General features: G+C 54.9%; 1 protein-coding gene across 1 annotated transcript in view; it reads right to left on the reverse strand.

Moving 5' to 3' along the window:
- The window catches only part of BNIPL (BCL2 interacting protein like), a 28,620-nt gene extending 24,149 nt beyond the window's left edge, over positions 1-4,471 (reverse strand). The window contains exon 1 of the mRNA XM_060261332.1: positions 4,079-4,471. The gene's annotated coding sequence lies outside the window, so the exon portion shown is untranslated. The remainder of the gene's footprint in view (positions 1-4,078) is intronic.
- Between the last annotated feature and the right edge of the window lie 1,529 nt (positions 4,472-6,000).

A 6,000-nucleotide genomic window follows, 5' to 3' on the forward strand; every position in this document is an offset into this window, starting at 1 on the left:
CCATCTGCCAGGCATAGCCAGACAGTGACCACGCGGCATTCACTACACCGGGAGAGGAGAGGCTATGTATTGCGCATGCACTTTCCCTGGGGGGGTAGGATTCCCAGAGGGAGCCCACCCCCCACCACCTCCTGGCACCTCAGTTAAAAGGACCAGGCAGTGTGATGGGAAAGACCTCTGCCTGAGACCCTGGAGAGCCATGGAGAGGGGCCATAGCTCAGGGGCAGAGCATCTGCTTGGCATGCAGAAGGTCCCAGGTTCAATCCCCATCATCTCCCAGTGAAAAAGGACCAGGCAGGAGGTGATGGGAAAGACCTCAGCCTGAGACCCTGGAGAGCCATGGAGAGGGGCCATAGCTCAGGGGCAGAGCCTCTGCTTGGCATGCAGAAGGTCCCAGGTTCAATCCCCGGCATCTCCAGTTCAAAGGACCAGGCAGGAGGTGATGGGAAAGAGCCTGAGACCCTGGAGAGCCATGGAGAGGGGCCATAGCTCAGTAGCAGAGCCTCTGCTTGGCATGCAGAAGGTCCCAGGTTCAATCCCCGGCATCTCCAGTTCAAAGGACCAGGCAGGAGGTGATGGGAAAGAGCCTGAGACCCTGGAGAGCCATGGAGAGGGGCCATAGCTCAGTAGCAGAGCCTCTGCTTGGCATGCAGAAGGTCCCAGGTTCAATCCCCGGCATCTCCAGTTCAAAGGACCAGGCAGGAGGTGATGGGAAAGAGCCTGAGACCCTGGAGAGCCATGGAGAGGGGCCATAGCTCAGTAGCAGAGCCTCTGCTTGGCATGCAGAAGGTCCCAGGTTCAATCCCCGGCATCTCCAGTTCAAAGGACCAGGCAGGAGGTGATGGGAAAGAGCCTGAGACCCTGGAGAGCCATGGAGAGGGGCCATAGCTCAGGGGCAGAGCCTCTGCTTGGCATGCAGAAGGTCCCAGGTTCAATCCCCAGCAGCATTTCCACTTAAAAGGACCAGACAGGAGGTGATGCCACAGATGAGACTGTGGCAGTGCCATAGCCAGGATTTTAAAAGTGGGAGGGGTTTTTAAAAAGGTGGGGGGCTTTCCAAAAAGTCGGGGGGAGGGCCCCCTTTTCCATCCACTGCGGGGCTTGCCGCTTCTCAGAAGCTTTCTGGGATAGGATCAAAAGCTGGAGGCTTTGGAAGTGGGCAACCAACTCTAAAACAGAGTCCAGAAGGGACAGCCCCTTGCGGGCAAACAGGAGGGGTCTCCAGCCATCTCCTTCTCTCCCACCAGCCAGCTGCTCCGTCCATCCGCACCCCCCCGGTCCATTCCACGCAGCTTCCTCCACCTGCTGCTTCTCTGCCTCCTCTCCTGCGGCTTTTGCGGCTGCACTTCACTGAGCGCTCCTGGCTCCACCAGCCACTGAGGACACATCGCCAGCTCAGCCGCGACAGAAGGACAAAGGGGAAAGCAGGCTGCCCAGGAAGGCGGAGGGGCCTTGCCCAGAAGTCAGGCGGCAGCGCTGGGGAAACATGAAATGGCAGGGCATCACCCACCCCCCACCCCGGTCTACTCAGATTAGCAATGGGAAGGAAGGAAGGGAGGGAGGGAGGGAAGGAAGGAAGGGAGGGAGGGAGGGAGGGAGGAAGGGAGGGAGGAGGGAAGGAAGGAAGGAAGGAAGGAAGGAAGGAAGGGAGGGAGGGAAGGAAGGGAGGAAGGGAGGGAGGAAGGGAGGGAGGAGGGAAGGAAGGAAGGAAGGAAGGGAGGGAGGGAGGGAGGGAAGGAAGAAAGGGAGGAGGGAGGGAGGGAAGGAAGGGAGGGAGGAAGAGAGGGAGGAAGGAAGGGAGGGAGGGAAGGAAGGGAGGAGGGAGGGAAGGGAGGGAGGGAGGAAGGAAGGAAGGGAGGGAGGGAGGAGGGAAGGAAGGAAGGGAGGGAGGGAGGGAGGAGGGAGGGAGGGAAGGAAGAAAGGGAGGAGGGAGGGAAGGAAGGGAGGGAGGAAGGAAGGGAGGAAGAGAGGGAGGGAGGGAGGAAGGAAGGAAGGGAGGAAGGAAGGGGAGGGAGGGAGGGAGGAAGGAAGGAGTCTCAGAGCAGCTCAGAATCTCCTTTACCTTCCTACCCCACAACAGACGCCCTGTGAGGTGGGTGGGGCTGAGAGGACTCTCACAGCAGCTGCCCTTTCAAGGACAACCTCTGCCAGAGCTATGGCTGACCCAAGGCCATTCCAGCAGCTGCAAGAGAAGGAGTGGGGAATCAAGCCTGGTTCTCCCAGATAAGAGTCTGCACACTTAACCACTATTATTTATTTATTTATTTATTTATTTATTTATTTTGATTTATTTCCTGCCCTACCCCACTAAAGTGGGCTCAGGGCGGCTCACAACACAAAATTCTAACAATAAAAACAAAATTTAAAATACATTAATAATTTACACAATAAAATAAACCCAATAAAATAAACACTACACCAAACTGGCTACCAAACCACTACACCAAACACACACATATATTGGCCACTGTGTGACACAGTGTTGGAATGGATGGGCCATTGGCCTGATCCAACATGGCTTCTCTTGTGTTCCCTCCTCCTTCTCTCTCTCTCCCTCCCTCCCTCCTTCCTTCCTTGCAGCTCTCAGACATCTGTCATTCATGCCTTATGGCTCTCAAACATCTGACATTTATTCTATATGGCTCAGGGCATTTTTTTAATAGCAGGAACTCCTTTGCATATTAGGCCACACACCCCTGATGCAGCCAATCCTCCTGGAGCTTACAGCAGGGCCTGTAATAAGAGTCTTGTAAGCTCTTGGACAATTGGGTACATAAGAGGGGTGTGGCCTAATATGCAAAGGAGTTCCTGCTAAAGAAAAAGCCCTGGTGGCTTTTAAGTTAAACCAGTTCGCTCTAGACCTTGCGGCTCCTGACATTTGCTGTCTCTGTTTGTAGCCTCCCCCCCTTCCTGCATAACAAGGCACCCTCAAATAGACAATACTGCCCCATTGGCTCCCTAACAGCGGCATTCAGAAAAAGCTCTTCCTGTTGGACGTCTTTCTGGGAGGAAGAAGATATTGGATTTATATCCCGCCCTCCACTCCCAAGAGTCTCAGAGCGGCTCACAATCTCCTTTACCTTCCTCCCCCACAACAGACACCCTGTGAGGTAGATGAAGATATTGGATTTATATCCCGCCCTCCACTCCGAAGAGTCTCAGAGTGGCTCACAATCTCCTTTCCCTTCCTCCCCCACAACAGACACCCTGTGAGGTAGATGAAGATATTGGATTTATATCCCGCCCTCCACTCCCAAGAGTCTCAGAGCGGCTCACAATCTCCTTTCCCTTCCTCCCCCACAACAGACACCCTGTGAGGTAGATGAAGATTTTGGATTTATATCCCGCCCTCCACTCCGAAGAGTCTCAGAGCGGCTCACAATCTCCTTTCCCTTCCTCCCCCACAACAGACACCCTGTGAGGTAGATGAAGATTTTGGATTTATATCCCGCCCTCCACTCCGAAGAGTCTCAGAGCGGCTCACAATCTCCTTTCCCTTCCTCCCCCACAACAGTCACCCTGTGAGGTAGATGAAGATTTTGGATTTCTATCCCGCCCTCCACTCCAAAGAGTCTCAGAGCAGCTCAATCTCCTTCCCCTTCCTCCCCCACAACAGACACCCTGTGAAGTGGGCGGGGCTGAGAGGGCTCTCCCAGCAGCTGCCCTTTCAAAGACGACCTCTGCCAGAGCTCTGGCTGACCCAAGGCCATTCCAGCAGCTGCAAGTGGAGGAGTGGGGAATCAAACCCGATTCTCCCAGATAAGAGAGCTATAGCTGACCCAAGGCCATTCTAGCAGCTGCAAGTGGGGGAGTGGGGATTCCAACCCGGTTCTCCCAGATAAGAATCCGCACACTTAACCACTACACCAAACTGGCCCTCAAGATGGAATTGCAGCGCAGGCAGACATCCCTTTTGAAGGCCCGCTTGAGCCTGAACTGAGCTTTCGGCCACCTTGGAGCGACCGTTCCCGTGAAGGGCAAGCTCGAACTTTAAACACTGCGTTCAAACAAACCACTCGGCTCCATCCCCGGCGCTCCTAGGAAGGGGCCTCTGTCCAGCAAACAAAGCCACAACTACCTGCACGACAAAGAGGGCCCAGTTGGCAACGGGAGCCCGGGAACCAGAAGCCCAAGTCTGTGTCAGCGCGAGAAGATTTTCTCAGGCTCCGTCCATCACCGTGTCCCCAGCCCAACGGTGCTTGTCCCGAGCTGGCAAGCAACAGAGCCCGGGTTTGCGGTCGAGTGGCACACCAGCAAGGCAACACATCACTCCCTTGGCAACGCCGGCCTGACGGGCAGGGGCAGTGGTTTTGTTTGCCTAAATCAGCAGAGCCAAGGGAGGCGGCTGGCGGACGCCTGTCCCTGGGTGGCCAAACTTGCTTCACGTAAGGGCCACATAGAGCAGCCAGACATAGACGTCAGATGTTGGAAGGAAGGAAGAAGAAGAAGAGATTGGATTTATATTCCACCCTCTTAGGGTTGCCACATCCATTTTAAGAAATATCTGGGGACTATGGGGGTGGAGCCTGGAGACATTAGGGGTGGAGCCAAGATCAAGGCTGTGACAAGCATAATTGAACTCCAAAGGGAGTTCTGGCCATTTAAAGGGATGGCACATCTTTTCAAAGAATTCCTTCCATAGCAAATAATGAAAGATAGGGGCACCTTCTTTTGGGGCTCATAGAATTGGACCCCCTAGTCCAATCTTTTTGAAACTTGGGGGATATTTTGGGAAGAGGCACTAGATGCTATACTGCAAATTTGGTGCCTCTACCTCAAAAAACAGCCCCCCCCCAGAGCCCCAGATACCCGCGGAACAATTCTCCATGATTTTCTATGGGAATAAATCTCCATAGGGAATAACAGAGTTCCCAGCAGACATTTCCCTCCCCTCCCCCCGTTTTCTGACGACCCTGAAGCGGGGGGAGGGCCTCCAAACCAGGGGATCCCTGCCCCCACCTGGGGATTGGCAACCCTACGCCCTCCACTCAGAGTAGCTCACAATCTCCTTTACCTTCCTCCCCCACAACAGACACCCTCTGAGGTGGGTGGGGTGAGAGAGCTCTCCCAGAAGCTGCCCTTTCAAGGACAACTCCTACAAGAGATCTGGCTGACCCAAGGCCCTTCCAGCAGGTGCAAGTGGAGGAGTGAGGAATCAATCCCGGTTCTCCCAGATAAGAGACCTCTGGCTGACCCAAGGCCATCCCAGCAGCTGCAAGTGGAGGAGTGGGGAATCAAACCTGGTTCTCCCAGATAAAAGAGCTATGGCTGACTCAAGGCCATCCCAGCAGCTGCAAGTGGAGGAGTGGGGAATCAAACCTGGTTCTCCCAGATAAAAGAGCTATGGCTGACTCAAGGCCATTCCAGCAGCTGCAGGTGGAGGAGTGGGGAATCAAACCCGGTTCTCCCAGATAAGAGAGCTCTGGCTGACCCAAGGCCATTCCAGCAGCTGCAGGTGGAGGAGTGGGGAATCAAACCCAGTTCTCCCAGATAAGAGAGCTCTGGCTGACTCAAGGCCATTCCAGCAGCTGCAGGTGGAGGAGTGGGGAATCAAACCCGGTTCTCCCAGATAAGAGAGCTCTGGCTGACCCAAGGCCATTCCAGCAGCTGCAGGTGGAGGAGTGGGGAATCAAACCCGGTTCTCCCAGATAAGAGAGCTCTGGCTGACTCAAGGCCATTCCAGCAGCTGCAGGTGGAGGAGTGGGGAATCAAACCCAGTTCTCCCAGATAAGAGAGCTCTGGCTGACCCAAGGCCATTCCAGCAGCTGCAGGTGGAGGAGTGGGGAATCAAACCCGGTTCTCCCAGATAAGAGAGCTCTGGCTGACCCAAGGCCATTCCAGCAGCTGCAGGTGGAGGAGTGGGGAATCAAACCCAGTTCTCCCAGATAAGAAAACTCTGGCTGACCCAAGGCCATTCCAGCAGGTGCAAGTGGAGGAGTGGGGAATCAAACCTGGTTCTCCCAGATAAGAGTCTGCGCACTTCACCACTACACCAGACTG

The sequence above is a fragment of the Heteronotia binoei genome, chromosome 1, assembly GCF_032191835.1.
Source record: "Heteronotia binoei isolate CCM8104 ecotype False Entrance Well chromosome 1, APGP_CSIRO_Hbin_v1, whole genome shotgun sequence".
Taxonomy (NCBI): Eukaryota; Metazoa; Chordata; class Lepidosauria; order Squamata; family Gekkonidae; genus Heteronotia; species Heteronotia binoei.